The 15,719-nt window shown below is 39.1% G+C and overlaps 1 protein-coding gene across 3 annotated transcripts in view; it reads left to right on the plus strand.

Annotated features, from left to right (window-relative positions):
* Window positions 1-15,719, plus strand: part of pvrl2l (PVR cell adhesion molecule related 2 like) — a 375,359-nt gene that overhangs the window by 179,073 nt on the left and 180,567 nt on the right. The gene's annotated exons all lie outside the window — the stretch shown is intronic.

Genomic DNA, 15,719 nt, shown 5'->3' on the forward strand with positions numbered 1-15,719 from the left:
AAAGTAGGCCCTCATTAGAGTGTTTGGCCCTGCGGTGGACACATCGGTGCAGGGATTTTTAGAGGATTCCATCATTCTTCCAAAGGGTTCAAGTTGGTGTGAGCCAGTTTGCAGAGGTTTGCTCTTCTTTGTTTTCTCTTTTCTTCTTTTCTTTGCAGCCACAAATATTTTTACTAACATTTCCTGATTTCTTCCTTGTTTTCTTCCCTCTTTTGCCGTTGAATTTCCCTTCTTCTTTTGGGTGAGATTTTGCTGATTGTGTCTAAATTCAGTCCTAATCTTTCTGCTGGGATTTGACTTTTGATGTTTAGCACTCTGGTGTTTGTTCAACACTTTTTTTTAAAAATCTTCTTTTCCTTTTGCCCTCCGATTCGCTCACACATTGATCTGACACACATATCTGCACCCAAAAGCGCAAGCAAATCCACCAACATGTCCACATGCTGGAATACCTCGGTGCATGCCGGGATGCAGGCCCTCAAAACTTTGTTTTATTCTACTTATTGGTTTATTTTTCCTATTTTGCATCACCCTGTTTCCAGTGTTGTACTGAACACCTCATATTCATTTGATGAGGTATTATCTCTTTATTTATTTCCTTTTTTTCCCCTATTTTGAGGAATTAGTTGGAAAAATAGCCATGTTGAGCTTTGCAAGAAAACATGATATAAATAAAAACATATTTTCTTTAGCCGAAAGACAGAGAGAAAGCTACATTTAGAAAATCCGTGGAAAAAAAACGAAGCTGGAGATTTGAATTGTGTCCTCTGAAAACAAAGATGCTTTGTATCCGAGCGGTGCGCTGGGAGTGTGGGAGGTTCAGAAGTGGCTAAGCTGCTACTGTTCTTGCTGCAAGCGTAGTATTGTGACTGACTCAAAGTATCAAGGAGGGTATGCTTTCCATCTCTAACACACATATACATGCACATTTACACACAAAGCATGGCGCTTAACTCATCTAAATCCTTTACAGAGTCATGTAAAACCTCCACACAGTCCACACAGTCTTTCAGCGCTTTGAGGACACACATTTTTCTTCTTTTTTATCTTTCTAAGTACCTGAGATCAAGGCCAGACTTTGCGATTCATCCTCCTCTGTGTTGCATGTGTCCTTGCTGTTTCGTGGTTTGCCTGTGTTCTGCAGCACTAAAACAACTAGATGGTCTAAAGCAGCGTAGTGAGTCTTGGTTGAAGAAGGTGAATGCCAGAAGTCAGACTGAAGCAGACGTGTTATGAGTTGACAGAGCACTTTATTGAAAGTGATGCCTGGTACTTTAGCTCTCATCTCTTTCCACACGGATTTCCTGCAAGTAAAAAGAGAATAAGTGTAGTCCTCCAGAATGCTTTAGACAGCCTGACAGAGAAGTGTGATCTTGATAATTGTGGTAAAATTGTAGTTAAACTACCAGCCTATTCTAGTCATTTTTTAAGTTCTGTGTCTATTGTGAATTGGAATCACGTCTGCATGATATTAACCCTTTCATCCCTGTGCCTTTGCACATCCATAATGAAATGAGCATATCTCTGCAGGCACAAGGTCTATTTAAATGTAAATATCATAATATGTGTTATTTTTGAAGACTGAATGAAGATGGTACATAGCACCAAAAAATAACATAAAAAAACTGAACAAACACAAAGTCAAACTGGTAAAATGAAGCAGAACAAATTTCAGTTCAAAGTTCAGGCGAGGTCTCCGAAATGGGCCAGTTTGGCACCATCTGTTCTCATCGCTCCCAATTAGAGGACCTCAGATTTTAAAAGTTAAGATAATATTTAATGTTCAATAACACAGTTAAATATTGTGATGATGAAATTTCTAAACATAAATACATCAGTGGAGCTACTCTCAGGTGTGTTAACATGGGCTTCATTCCTCTTCTGCACCTGTGCATGCATGTTAGTCTTGAAATTACATATATTGATAATGCAATAACTAGTTTTTTATGTATCACGTAGCCTAAATTGTTTTATGAGTCTACACAGTATAAACATCTAAATTTGAATGATGAATTATTAAACTTCTCATTTAATGCATAACTTCTTTTTTAAGGCTTTTGTGAAGAAGTTGAGAGTGAGCAATGAGATGAGAAATGATAAAAATTAGAGCAGCTCATTAAAGCCACTCATTGAACTTACACTCTTTATAAAGGTTGCAAAACAAACATTTAATCATTGCTGTCTAATAGATGGAACACTCAATATTTATTTTATGCAGTACTTCTTTTTTCATACAGCACTTGCTGCTACATCACAGAGTTAAAAATTCAGCTTCTCCACGGACTAACTTCAGATTAGTTAGTGAAATGAGTCTGACATGAATTTTACATGCTGATACCTGCTCCCATAGAAAACATGTTTAAAAAGCCTCAGTTATTCCAGTTTATGTGAAAGTTGCTGTTCTGTTGGGAAGTCATGACAAAGAAATAGACAATAAATAAACTCATGTTTTTTCTTTTTGCTGGAGCCTAATTCTAACTGTGAGTGCTCCAGGTGGCCAGTCTGCCACTGGTACTGACTCCCAACAGACTCAGATCATTTGATTCACCTTTGTGAAGATTCTTACATCATTAAGCTGGATCTATACTCGCTCGCCGTCTGTGTGCGGTCAGCTGACGCTGGTGAGTTTGCTCTCGCACTCGAGCGTAGCGTGTACACGTCGTTTTGCAGTTTCTCCTCCTAATCTGAAGGTGGCAGCAGGGGTGGTATCGGCTGGTAAACTAACCAGGTTGGAGTTCTTTTGATGGATCACTTCAGTTCGGTAGGTATTTCCTGTTTTAAAACAACAATGGTGTCCAGTATGTGTGTCTTTATTAGCTTGTGGAAGATAACGAAGAAATAATTCGATCAGCCTCTCATCAACTTGATCCACTGGGTGTTGTTTTTAAAAATGGTGGTGACTACGTACATTCAGCTAGAAGAAATCCAGAAACTGGTAATCCCAAACTGACCAGTCATAAGGGAGTACTTCCTCATAACCGTCTGCGTAGCAGGGGTGCACGTCAGGTCTGGAAGAGGGGTGCGCCGGGTTAATTAATAAACTCATCGAAGAAATTAATCATGTAAAGAAAACATAAAGTTGTCCGAGTCCCACACAGGAAATTATGAGATGATACAAAACAAGTTCTTTCAGCCCAGTTTGTTGAATTTCCTCAGATTTTTTTTTTTTTTGCAAAGCAACTTCTGGCTACCATCTTTACCTGGTGCCAGTCTTTCCAGTAAAGAATGTGAAGCTGACATCATTCATTCCTGCTTATTCTATGGATATCTTTTGTACATACAGACCCTGAATTCTCAGTTCAGAACAGCATTTCAAAGCAGATCCTTTCATTCAGAGATGCAATTCACAGACTCCGGTTAACATCCACCTCTTCACCATCTCTTCACTTCGCCTCCACATATGGATATTTTTGGCCAAACAAAACCAAAGCTAACCAGGCAACAATGATTGTAAATGCAAGTAAAAAGAAAGCCGTCCTTGAAATGAAATCTCTGAAACCACAAGGGCTGTTCGAACACTTTTTTAGTCATAGTAAAGGTTCGAGATTTGATATGATGTGCAAATATTATTTCATGTGCGACTGGTGAAGAATAAATAAAGATGACACATAGAACTTTGGAATGATGCAGCTGTACTGCTAAACCTCTAATTATTATTGAATATGTAAAGGTTCTGAAATTATTTGAATCTCTGAAAAGACCAAGGTCTCCAAAATGGCCATAGTGGCACAGTTTGGCATTTGTTTTCATCGTCCCCCAATTTGGAAGAGACTTCAGGTTTTAAAAGGTTAATGTCGATTGAAATGTCACATATAATGAAAGAGGCCAAATACATGTTTTTCTACCTCATTTTTAATGTTCCAGCTAGGATAAGCAAGTTTCTGGTATATTGCTGTATTTAAGTTTGAACTTTTGTTTCAATTTACAAGCTTTTTTTCTGCAAATCCCCCTCAGTGTGTGTCCTTGATACAATACTTTAGGACTATCATTTATTAAAAAGATGAAAATAGCATGCATTTTTTATAAAGGTTCAGTCTAAAGTTTTAAAATGAACAGATAAGTTCACCCTAACCAGCACCTCCTGGCCTTGTTCATCACTTCTTACAGACATGTTTACATCTTTTTGTTTAAATTCCTCTCAGCTCCCTGAGAACTGATACAACATTTTATAGTTGTGTTCCCTCTGATGTCACCTGCATGTATTGAACCAATTACTTCTGCACAAGACACAGCTTTGGTCGAAGAAGGAAGTCATTACAATTGACCCTTCTACAAAAAAAGTTGCCCATTTTAAAGGTCAGCTTAGTTATCAGGTGCTGCAGAGGCTGCAGCAAAATGAACAATCAGGGTTTGGTTTGTCATGCTGCAGCTAAGCTGAGCTATACAGAGAATCTGGAATTAGTTAATTGTGACTTTAAGTTGTAAATGACTTTATTTTTGGAGTGCAGCTAGCATGTGATTCTGGGAGAGTTTTTTTGCAGAGGGAGAGATGTTTTGTCATGAGATTTAAGGTGTCATTCAGTGATGGTTCCTGCTCTCAGTGATGCAGGGTTCAAACCACAGCACTTTGTGTACACAGGCCCAATACTTCCTGCTAATTTCCCTGCTAACAACTCCCCTCTCCCCTGTTACACAGCAGATAAAACCACCGTGCTATATGGCGTTTTCCTGCACCGTCATGCAGCTGCCACAAGTCGTTATTCTTCTTAGCCTCTGCAGAACTTTGAGAAAAAGGAGACGGGTGATGGTGATGAAGTGTAGGGCTGCATGAGAAATAGGCAGTGGGGAGGAAAAAAGAGGTGAGGAATAGAAGAGGGGTTGAAGGAAGTGCTTTGATGGCACTTGAAGTCAAGCTGAAAGCCTCATAAACACTCACTCCCTCATCCAGACACTCACTATTTCTCTCTCATGTATCCTGAGCTCTCAGGAGGAAACGCTTCTGTGATTCATCTAGAGATGATTTTTTGTTTTGCTGACAAGCCTTAAATGCACAAGGCATTCCTCTCCCTCCCTCTTTACACACATCCCACAACCCCACCCTGAACCCCATCCGTCAACATGTTCATGATGCCAGCTTTGCATGGCTTGCTTGGTTGCCACGGCGCCAGCTGGATTTGCCCAGGGCACTGTGCACATAGAGTGGGAGAGGATGCTGGCAGAAAAAAAAAAAAAAAGATTGGGATAGAGGATGGGAGGGGTTGTGAAGCAGGGTGGGCACTGGAATAAAGACAGAGATTGCAGAGGGACTGAAAACTAAGATAAAGGCGAGTGTGAAGAGTGGGGAGCGGGTGGGAAGGCAGGGAGGGATGGGGAGGTGCAAACAGTGGTAACAGCACCAACTTCTGCTCTAGTTTGTAAGAGGGAGCTTACTGGAGGCTGTGACCCCCTCTGTCCTCTGCCTCACTGCCCATCACTCCAACCCCCCCTGCACAAGAAAAGTCTTTTAATGGGGAGCCCAGCTGGCACAGAGCTGGAGGCTGTGTGGCCATTCGAATACACACACACATACAAATGCATATACCCATTCAAACACACTGTCACATCTAGATGGACCAGTGGAGAAGCATTTCCTGGATGGCCTGCAGCAAGCGAGATAGCTGTCCACTGGAAAGACACATACTCACTATGAGGACTCACAGACACACACACACACACGCAGTTTGGCACATGCACACACAGACAAACCGAACCATGCAGCACTGCACATAAAATAATCAGATGATGTAGCCATGGGGGGAAAATTCTGGCTCTGGCTCTTTCTGACGTAGAACCCCAGCTAACCTCTATACAGGATTAATGAAACACACACTCAGCATGCAGATGCTCACACAGCACTGGACTGCTGTAGTAGGAACAAATCTTAATTCTCAAAAGCAATAAATAAAGTGTCCGAGTAAGATCTCATGTACCAAAATAGTTGGTTTGTATAAAGCAAAGTAACCTATTTGGACTCCGCTGTGGAGCAAACCCCCCACAACTATCATTCTTCGTTGTAGTTTAATTTAAAACCAGCCTCCAAATGAGTTCTTTTTACTTGGTTTTAACTTTGAATTCTCTCACACACAGAAAGGAAGAGGCATAAGTTAATTACTGTATCTTTGCAGCTCTTTGTGGCTTCCTGTATAACTGTTGCTATAGTAACAGACAGTAAATTGCTGCCTGTTTAGACTGCTCATCTAATCTTCATGTCGCAATTGAGCTGATTTGGTTCCCCCTACCCTGAGTCCCCGGCCATAAAACTGTAGCATCTGGTGGAGCGACGCATCCCTCGTTGATGCACAGTAGCAGGTGTGGACATAAAGTTAAATTGTAGTTTATGCTTTGGGATATTTATGGTGCAACCATGGCAGTCCTACATAACAAACTAGTAAGATAAATTAGTAAGAAAATGCTTTGTGTGCTCTGTTTTGTCTCCACTGGGATCTCTCTATCAGATATATTAGTCCTGTGTTTGTTTACTCAAAGCCTTCAACAAAATTTAGAAGCCGTGCTGTTTTCTATGTTGTCATTTCATTATTATTACTGTCTGCGTTCGGCTCGTCTCTGATAAATCACAGCTGTTGGATTTTGAGAGGTTAGTTCTGTCAAAAGGGCTGAAAGAAACAGCTGCCAGGCTGCTACTGATGCAGCAAAGTCACCAGAAAATCACAATTCTGATTAAATGGTGGAACATCGGTGTGCTTTGTGTTTATTCTTGAGCTCTGTAGTTCTTTTAAAACAAGTTACTAAATGTTTTACCCAAGATTAAAGAATCTGTCAGATTAAAATGTTACTTTTAAACTCGCTAGCATATTAAAAACATATTTAAAAAGTTCCACAAATCAGAGGCAAAATCAGTTATTAATTTTATGGGCCTATAAAGTCTGTATGCTCCCCACAGAAAACTAGAGGAACCAGTCCTGACTTCTGCATGGGTGGTATGTGTATGTATATCTTATCTAGCATGTTGATAAGTTAGCATGCAATGCGAGGAGAAGCTACTCAGTGTATTCTGCTCATGCTAACGAAACTAAGTGGACATGTCACTAAAGGATATTTTTTTATTAAATTTAATTCAGTTTATTTGTTGAGCACCAATTTACAACAAAGTCATATCAAGGCACTTTTAAAGATATGGTTTATTTCAAGCCAATTCATTGTGTCGAATCCATTATATGATCCACATGAGTCCATTTTATAACAACAGTGTTCAAATAAGCCAGTTGATTTCTAAGGAAACCTAATTACGACGTTGAAAATAACTTTTATTCTATTCAATCTCCCATACAGAGCTGCATGGTGAGACAGGGGAGAGGAAAAACTAGCTTTTAACAAGAAGAGAAAACATATTTTCTCTGTTTTGCTCTCATTTTCATTTTATCCACTCAGGTGTTAAATCTTACGATAGAGCTGCTTCCTCTTTGGCTCCTGACTTCTGAAATGTGGGTAGATAACTGCATCAAGCAGGGAGCCAGTCAGATTTAACATTACTGTCACATTAACAGCTGACAGAGCTGTTTGGCTAGTCTTTTTATGGCTGTTTTATGACACTTTTAGTCTCTGGTGTGGACCAAAGAGGTGAACTCTGGCCCCCTTGAAAACCAGGGATCTCGATCCAGTTGCAAGTCAGTTCTGGTTCTGCACGCTGCCAGTGTGAAAGCAAACGGACTATCCAGCAAACCAAAGCATGAAAGTGGCATGATGTACTCCGTGTACTGTACGGATGTACTGATGTAGTGTACTCCAACAAATCAGATATCTGGCTGCCTCTCCTTCTGCTCATAGTAGACAAATTCTTGTGAAAACCACTTTAGGTTTTAACACTAAAATGAAAACAGAAACCCTAAATTAAATACATTTATTACTTATGGTGAAAAAGTAGTCTTTGGTCCTAATGAGCTGATTTTCTTTTTCTTCTTGGTTAGTAGTTCATTTCTGGAAACACCCCCCCCCCCCCCAACAAACATCTGTTGTAACTACATGACATGGTCGAGTCAATTTAAGTAAACCAAACCAACCAAAGGTACAAATATTTTCAGAATTCCCTGCCCAATCGGATCGCGTCCCCGAACGTTCCTGTTGTGAATGCACCCTGACTTGGACAACAAAAGTTTCAGGGTTATAAGCAAATACAGTAATGTTATTTTTGTGATATCAATCATTAAACACTAGAATACATATATATATATATATATACTTATTTATATCTGTCTGTTAAGTTATTTTTTCTCTTTATGAATTACTCCCAAAATAAAAAATCCTGTAATATTTTACATTTTTTTTCAGCTGAGTTTCATACTTGACATTCAACAATATTAAAAGTTGTAAGATATTAAAATTATTATCAATAATTACATATAACAGCAACTCAATATCAAAATCTAAGATTCTGAGAGACACAAATGTCCTTTCAGAGTATTATGAACTGGAAATGATACAAAACCCACAAAGAGAAGAACCAATACTTCGATCAATGAAGAGGTTAAAAGTGGCTCATTCTACATCTGGAGAAACATACAACCAGAACCCATATATGTTCTGTTTTTTTTTTTTTTTTGACTGAAAACTCTTAGTAAAGACTTCTTCACAGACTAAAGGAAAAGCAGAGTTAAATTTTTCTGAGAGCTTTGATGATAAATGTCATTTATAAGCCACGAAAAATATTATTTTACACTTTCTAGCCACACAGTTTAAGCTGCTCACCTCTTGTCAGTGTTTTGTTCTGGCAACTCAGGTGAATGAAAATCTTTGTGTGAACCTGAGAATGATTTCTTCCAGCTGATTTGCACCCTGAACAGATTTTCCTGTGAACTCAATCTCTCAACAATAAGAATCCTGAACAGGGAGGTCAGAGGCTCTGTCTATGTTTAGAAATATATTCTTGTCTGGCAATCAGAAACAAAGCCGAGGAAATCTGATAGAAACTTCCAGAAATCACAGTGAGAGCTCCACTGTCAGCCCCCTCGGTGTGACCTCCGGGGACGTGGCCACGCAGGGGTAACGTCTGTCAGGGAGATAAGAGCAGAGCAGAGGGCCTCCAGGCTATATGGCTTATCGCTCACACAGACATGGCGGGAATACACAAGTGCACATATACACATAAGACAGAGGCGTTCCACATGGGAAGATTTGAGGTTTGGGAGGTTTATATCTCACCCCGTAACACAGCAGCAGCAACTTAAGTCTGTTTGTCTGTCTGTCTCACAGCAGGATGACCGTCCAGTCAAAATGATCAGAACCACCACTGTGCAGGGTTTTAGAGATGGAAAGAAAAGTCTGCTCTCTTTGTTTGTTTTCGTAGAGCATGTTATGCTTCATGATGTGATTTAAACATATAATTTAGTATTTACATTAATTGAGAAATAAAGTTAAAATCTTCTCAATCTCTGAATTTATCAATGCAGTGTGTGACTTTTGCTGGTTAAAAAAAAAGACATTTTATTGCTCAACAAATCTTTCGCAGCATTGTCTTTCTTATTTTGACACTGAAGTGCTGATTACACCAAACATTCAGCGCGTAGCTGACGTATTCAGTGTCAGTGAGATATAAACACACACTGCTGTCTTTTCTATATTTGAACATTCAATTATACAGATAATACAGACGCTTGAAGCAGAAGGCACAAAGAAAATTAGATTTTCCTTCGAAACAGGAGCCTAACTAGAAGCTGCAACTATAGGTCACTTTTTTAAAATTGTGTTTTTAATGCTGGAGAATGCAGCAAATAAACAGAGGAACAAATTTGACTGAGAAAAGTAGGCATTTTTAACAATTAAAGCAGCTATCTGCTTGTTTCTTTTAAATATCAAATTACATTTCATACAGAGACACATTATTAATCTAATTACTGCTATTATCAGTTGCCTTGGTTGCATCTGGTACATCATGCTGTAACAAAACTGTACAATTTCCATGTTGGCTTGAACCAAAAACTTTTAGTTATGGCTAGAAATAAAGACTACTTAAATATACTGTTAATTTATCCTTTTAACAACATGATTTAAATCGTCGTGGATACCATTTTTACAATTCACAAGCAGTTTCTTTCATGGCCACTAGAGGTCCCCACCCAACGTAAAGCCGTTTCAGCCTGCACAAAGAAACAGGACACGGGGTCGCATGCGGAGGCGTTATCTTTGACCGCTATCGGTTGTGCACTATTTAAGCAATAAAATGAAGTGATTGTCTGTAAATACAAAAAAATAAATCCAAAGAAAAGTATTGTTAAGAAGGTTTCTAATCCAGAGAAAGTCATGATTACAGAAAGAAAATTAAAACGGACTGGAAAAGGACGGTTTTAGGTGATTTTCTTGTTTTTTTGTGGCAGGTACAAAAATTACCCCTAATTAGGATTAGGCCTTTAATTAACTTAAAACACAGAAAATGTCCATAAAGCATGACAGCTGTTCATTTGGTGAAGTGGATGTGTGGGACAGGAACAAATTAGCAGAATTAACAGAGGGGATTAGGTCTTCGATTAACTGAAATAGAGCAAAAGAAGGTTCAAAAGGTGAGAAAAGAGTAATGTGACTGCTGGCTCCACAGAATAAATGGTGGTTATTTCTGCAACGTCTCATTGCTAGATATTTTCTGGGAAGAAAGCCAAAAGCTGCTGCTATATTTTCAGTCAGCAGTGGTCCCTGTTTTTGTCCTTCAAGAAAGTTATAGCACCAGAGACAAAACATGAAAGTGCTAAACTGCCCATAAAGCATCCTAGCAAACAGTTTATCACGTCTTTGCAAAACATTATCATTGTAAATATTCAAGACCACAATTATTTCCACTCAACCCCACAGACATTTAAATGCGGACTCTTAAAGATATCTTTCCTCCAAATCGTGACTATTAAACTACCACATCACTGAAAGCAGTGTAGAGCTATGATGTCACACAGAAACCAGGTCATATCAGGATGACCATGTCACCTTCAATGAACCCCAAATCACATCTAATTTCATAGCTTGTAGCACTAGCTATAGAACATTCACCTTGTACTTAGCTAGAATTTATTTAGATATGAAAGTAATTAATCTCTGAAATATCTTGCACTTAACATTTCTACCCCACACTAAAAGTTTATTATTTTATATTACACAGTTTTATCTGACTTTTTTTTTTTATCAGAATTAGATTTTTATCACTGATAGTCCTTTTAGTTTGTGGCAGTTCGTTGGGAAATCAGTAGGAAAGAATCTTTACCAACATTGTGCTCTGCATGAACATTTATGTATCCTGTGGAAGGCATTTCCCCAAACCTTTCTCCCACACGGCTGGACTGCTTAGTCTGAAGGTACTGCAGCTTCTTTACGATTAGCTCTTGATAATGCTGTCCCAGTAAAAAAGAAAAGTGGTGACAGAGTGGAGGTTGTCCTTGGTACAACATACTGCTGTGAACCTTGAAATTGAGAAAGCCTGAAAGAAAATGGGGGTCAACTAAAAGTGGCGAATGCTTCTTAGCCTGGAAAAGTTGCTTTATAACATGTAAATCAGCTTTGTGTGAGACTAGAACTGCCCAAAGAGAACTGGGAAAAATAAGCGTCGTGGCCAGGTTACCACATGGCACTCTTCAATGATTTTCTGGAGGCTTTCATGGACAGTATCTTGTCAATTAGAGCTAAAACACATCTTTGTTTTCCAACAGCTGGGACAGCTGTAGTACTTGATGCAATAAGATGGTAAAACAACAAAAAGCAGTACACTGCTTCTTATTTATTAATCTTTCTGAATTAATGTCAGTAGTGAGTGCCTCTAAATCATCTTTATGAAATGTCACATCAGCGGCAATGCTGCATATAATTTTAAACAGGTATGTCTTTTTGTCTTGATTACCTTACTTACATACTTGATAAAGAGTAAATGGTGGATAACATTATAAATATGATTTAGGATAGACCTACATTTAGTGATCAGAGTGAATGGTGGATGATATTTCTTGCAATAAAAACGATTTAGGAAACTATTTTTAAACCTAACCTTTTATAGGGAAGGAGGGCCGAGGGCTCTTTGTGGAGGGAGGAGACGGCGATTCATATGAACGTACATGAACACACAGCTGGACCGGCTGATAAACACGGGGCTGGAGATCAACACAGATAAATGGTGGGATGTTGTGCTATATTGCCATTTTTTAGAATTCCTTTAATTAAGAAATAATGAATTTCTGTTTATTACCCCTTTAAAGTTACAAATAACTTTCTTGTTGGCTTAGATAAGTTTTATCTCTGTGCTGTTCTTTAGATCTCTAAATGTCTGCTATAGACTGTCTTAAGTCATCTGACTAATAAATTCCAATTTTGTTCATGCATGATCTGCCCTCTAAACATACTGGAATGTGTTATGGTTTTTTCTCAGGGTTCTGAGATCATTAGGAAATAAAACATTCACTTCCGTTGTTATGCCGATGACACCCAGCTGTATTTATCCATTACATCTGAGGAAACCAATTAAAGTTTCAGTTATGTTAAAAACATCAAAGCCGAGATGTCCCATAACTTTCTGTTTCTGAAATCAGATAAAACTGTGGTTAGTAATTTTGGTTGTCAGAACCTCAGAAATTCTTTTCCCAATAACACCGGTACTGTTTCTCAGTTACTTCGGAGTAACTTTTGACCAGAACTTATAATTAAATTTATATACAAATTAGGCGTCTAGAGCATTTCCATGATTAGGCGAATACTGTCCAAAAGCAATGCTAAAAATCTTATTTAGACATCTAGGAATCCAGAGCAGAAGGCAGAATTTAGTTTTCAGGCTCCTCTCCTGTGGAACCAGCTGTTAGCTTGGATCCAAAATCCTGACAGTCCCACTCTTTTTAATCAACAATCTTCAATAAAAATTTAATTTAACTTACATTTTTTTATCCTGTTAATATGCATTGTGTGTTTCAACATGCTTTCATTTGTATGTGTGCATATTTTTATTTCTGATTTTAGTGCTATGATTTCTATTTTTATTTGCAAATTGTTTTCATGTGCCTTTGCTGATCTTGATTTTTTATTTTTTTTTATGTACTTTGTGTTTGAAAGCAGCTAAATTAATAAAGTTGACTTGAAATTCCTCTGAAAATGGGCTGCAAGAACTGGACTGAAAATGAGTGGAAAAAGCAGGCACTGTCCAAAGAAAAACTTTGAAAGACTTCCAGAAGGTCTAGGGAATTATTGCATGAAGACAATTGTAAAGTGTTGCAAGAAGGTTTTACTGCTTCGAAGCAGAACATAAAAAATGAAGAATGGCTCTTCACATGTGCAGCGCTGTGCATTTTGCTGTTTGAGAGATGTGATTTACTTTAATTATTGCACAAGACATTTCAAGTCTTTGTAGAGCAGCTGGAGTTCTTGTCTTCTTCGATCAAATTGTTATTGCATGATGCTACTGGACAGTTTTGAAGCTGGTGATGAGATATTAATAAGGGCTTTCTTGGCATGGCTGTTTTTTATTCTGAGCTCTGAGGCAACGACTGGGTGATCCACTGGTGGGTTTCACTGTCAGAGTTGGAAAACTCCCCAAAAGAATCTGTGGTGTGACCAACTTTCCATTAACCAAACTGGGTCTTTACAGAACCTGTAAGACTTCTGATGAGCAGCCAGTCCAGTTGGCGCTCCGGGACTGTGTGGGCTGAGTGTGTTGTATATGATATAAATATTTTAACATTAGATACCTGGTTCTCTACACTCTGCACCTAAATATTTTACATTCAGGGCCTGTGCTTTTGATACAGATTTCAAGACTTTCTTGTTTGCTCCTCCAGTAAAAAAGAAGCGTGAGCTCATTGATAGAGCTGAGCCAAGCCAAGGCGCTGCTGGTTCCAATCAGGGTGAGGCAGCATGTGGGTGACCCTTAAATGCACAAATGAGCACATGCTTACCCAGACGCTCGTGACTGTGCCCGTCTCCCCTGGGCTTCTTTCCATTTGCTCTTTTTGTGGTTTTCTGAATCTGCCTTCTAAGGCTGAACTTCCTCAGCAGTCTGGCATCAGGCAGAATTACATGTAATACTTCACTACATACATACAAGAAGACCACAAACGTCCTATATAGCCCATATATTCATACATCTGTGGTTTTATGTGGTGTACAAATCACCATTCGGCAATTTACATGTGCAATCAGCATTGGACTCATGCATAGACTCATTCTTCACTTAAATTATGGGGTCAGAAGTTCCTCTTGTTACCTGTAGCTGAAGCTTGGCAAGGGAGTGGTTCATGATTACCTCTGTGCTTCTGCTACAGCTTTCCATTTCAATGTTAATGACCTTGGGCCACAACTCTGCCACTTTTTCTGTTGTTTTTTTTTTACACTGTATTTTACTCCCACACACAGGTACACATACAGAGCACAGATTCTTACAGAAATACTAATGAGCAAACATGCTCAGATGTGAACAGTTTCAACTCTGTAGGGATAAATAATAAAAAACAAAGAGGTAAGCACATATGCAAACACTCTCCAAAAAATGTTTGTGTTGAGGGCTTAGTCAGATTTCTCAGTGTTACAGTTATGAGCTGTTCCCTGCTGGCATGATGCATCCTAAACCTCCCATTTCATTCTGTCTGCAAGTGTGTTTATTAGCATGTGTGTAATAATGGGTCAGGCTGGGGCTGCCTCTAATCCTGCAGATCAGCATGCTGTCTTTTAATTAGCCAGCAGGTTATGGTCAGGGTCAGACTGCTATCACAATCTGCAGCTAATCCACTATGAACTGATCAATGCAAGGAGAAGGACGGCGGGCGGGAAGTTTAGAGGGAGGAAAAATGGAGGGGTGGAAGGTTAGATGTTTGAGAAAGGCACCGTGGAAGGGTTCAATGAGTAAAGACTTCTTGGCAGACAAGAGGAAAAATGAGAGTAAGAGGACGAGATGATGTGGATTTGTTTGTTCAAGTGTTGTTTCTCTTAGTGAGGGGTGACTCTGACAGCTGATTTTTCTGGTTGAGGATTAAATTTTAATCAAACCAGAATTTAATAAGTGGAATTAAAAACTCATTTAACATGTGATCAATCTGAAAAACATGTGGGAACTGCTACCACACAGCTGAAAATATAAGATATGTTTACTGGTGTCATTTCTGTGGTTTTGCACGAGGGACACTGGAACCAGTTTGGTTTTACTGACTTATTCAGCTTTCATGACTTTTTAATTCAGTAACATTAACATGAACTCACATAAATACCAAATACCCCCAAACATGCCTATAAATGCAAATGAAAACCACACAAAGGGTAGAACTTAACCTTGCAAACACATTCCAGCACCAGAACCTGTAACTATAAAAACCTTCCCACAAAAGCGAGTTTCCATCAGTGGCAGAAAGCAGCGGCGCTCGTCAATGAGCTGTTTGCTAATGTGCAGTGTCGTCGTTGTGGTTCGTTAGCCAAATAGAGGCTATGCTCTGTTTGAGAGAAATGATAAGAACATCGCCCTGTCGCTTCCAACTTTCTCTCTGATTCATCATCTTACATTTGAGTGTAGCACCACCCTTCAGTCGTTGTGGCAGGGACATGCCCCAGCCTGGTGGACAGGATGAAGTGTGTGTGGACTGATAAACCTGCAGGACTTTATCTTATTTGTTCAGAAATATCAGCAGTAGTCAAATCAGCTGTCTTTTTTTCACTTCTGATCAGTGGAGAGTGTGAATGGGTGGAACGGGAAGAGCAGTGACATCAAAGAACAGTTGTGGACACAGTGCCAGATCATCCACGTAGCAAGTCTAAAGGGTTTTCCTTTTCCTTTGGGGGAGTGA

This window comes from Melanotaenia boesemani, chromosome 17 (assembly GCF_017639745.1).
Source record: "Melanotaenia boesemani isolate fMelBoe1 chromosome 17, fMelBoe1.pri, whole genome shotgun sequence".
NCBI classification, from domain to species: Eukaryota; Metazoa; Chordata; class Actinopteri; order Atheriniformes; family Melanotaeniidae; genus Melanotaenia; species Melanotaenia boesemani.